Raw genomic sequence first — 2178 nt, 5'->3', positions numbered from 1 at the left:
GAGAAAGAATAAACTAGTTTTATTTAAGAAAGGACTTGTATCGCTGAACTTTCTCAGGAAGAATTTCTACGGGAAATTAACAAACGAACAGAGACGTAACAGTACGTATATATATATATACGTAAAACGATATTTTAATTATTTTTAACCTTCAAGTATAAGTTTAACAAAGCAGTAAAGTTTAGTCTGTATATACGAGTTTACGTTATACAGATTATTAAGTTGCATTTACCTTTAATGACATTCCTCTTACAAAAATCAGTTGTTATATTGGGTATATACGAGCTTTATTTACTTATATCGAGTTACGATATGATATTGTTACGACAGTGGAAGTCGCGCGACGCTGGGAACATGCGCTGGAGTTCTAGAAAGATCGAGGAACCTGTCGAACGTTCTAGCGTTTGCTAGATGCGCGCTTTTATTGTATATAAGCCGGCAAATAAAGTGACGGCGATAACTGAATTGCTCACAGGCAGAGACAGAAACGGACAATTGAGTCAAGAGCGTGAATCGTTGTGAATTATAGTGTGTGTGTGTTTAAGTTAAAGTGACTGTTGAAATTAAGTGTATTGCAAAGTTGTATTGAGAAAGAATAATCTAGTTTTCTTTAAGAAAGGACTTGTATCGCTAAAGTTTCGTCCGAAAGAAATTATACGGGAAATTAACAAACGACCAGAGACGTAACAATATTTATATCACAGGGAAGTTTTGACACTTATTCCCCACATACTCCAAATTCCCAGCCACATTTCACTATTCTACTAATTCACGTTCATCATTATATCTGGTTCATTTTGTTCTCTAATCAGCTGTGTTCTCGGTTCCAGGTGGTATTTGGTTAATTAATTGTGTTTTGAAGCTATATATAAACCTCGTCAATTTATTTGTTGTATATACTGAGCAAAAGTGCTGAGAAGATGGCTTGAATTTTAGATTAAAACAGGTTTTCCAGCAGGGTTTTCAAGAGTCCATAATGCTTTATGAGAAAATCAATATTATCATAATTTTAGTTAGTGTTATTAAGTTCTTAATTAAGTTATTTTCATGTTAAATACTTCATATCTAAAGAAGAACTTTAACAAGTAAGGCTTATGAGGAAAACTGTTTTAATTAGTTTTGTTTATGTAGAAGTTGAAAAAAAAATCAGTAATAATTTACACTCTTTAAGTAGGTCCTGCTTATGCAAATTTGTAAAATGACACAATAAAAAAGAGTTTTGCATTTTCAGTTTTGGTTTCCATATCTTCAGCTATAAAACACTAATATTTATAAGTTCCTTAAGATAGTTTGCTGAATTTCGTGCAAAGCTACTCGAGGGTTATCTGCATTAGTCGTCCCTAATTTTGAAATGATAGGCTATAGAAAGTAGACCGATAGCAAGCACCACACACACCGCCAATTCTTGTAATACTCCATATCAACGAAAAGTGGGATTTACGAACACATTATGACGTCCCTATGACTGAAAGGGTATGTGCGTTCGATGATGGGATTCGAATTCGAGACCCACCAGGGCTTTTACTATAGACGTCGCTAGGTGCTTAAGAGATTCGGGGATCGGGTCCATAGGCGCGGGAATTTTCGGCGTTTTAGTATGATATTGCCCATGTTTCTTCTATTCTGGTTTTTCAAGACTTCAACTGGGGACTGGGGGCACAGACCCGTGTACCAATACGTAGCGACGCCTCTGTCTTTTCCTAAGATTTAGCAAAATATATATGCCTAAATATTTGATGATATATTAAAAATCTAAAATACATTTATCATTAAAAAAGTAATTATAATTAAACCTTCTTCTTTGGATTTTATATAGTGATATAGGTTATGAATCTTTCTCATATGTTGTAGCTCCCATTGGCACATCAGTAAGTCTGAAGGCTTACAACACTAAAAACCGGGCTTTGTTACCCTTAGTGTGCACATTACAGATAGCCCATTTTGTAACCTTGAGCTAAAAAAGAAACAAACAAAAACCTATTATTTTATTGAAAAAATCATACACTTTTGTAAAAAAGAAGAGAGATTGGAAAAAATTTTAAATAAAATTATCCTACAGAGGTTGCGCACATTGTATTAGAAATACTTTGGAAGCCTCATCATGTCCTGTCATACTCTGTCTGATGGCCATGCAGCATAGTTTCTATTGCAAAAGTCTCCGCCGTAAGACTTTCATGT

The sequence above is a fragment of the Limulus polyphemus genome, unplaced genomic scaffold (genome assembly GCF_000517525.1).
Source record: "Limulus polyphemus unplaced genomic scaffold, Limulus_polyphemus-2.1.2 Scaffold3868, whole genome shotgun sequence".
Classification (NCBI taxonomy): Eukaryota; Metazoa; Arthropoda; class Merostomata; order Xiphosura; family Limulidae; genus Limulus; species Limulus polyphemus.
Note: the sequence above shows the minus strand (reverse complement) of the source record.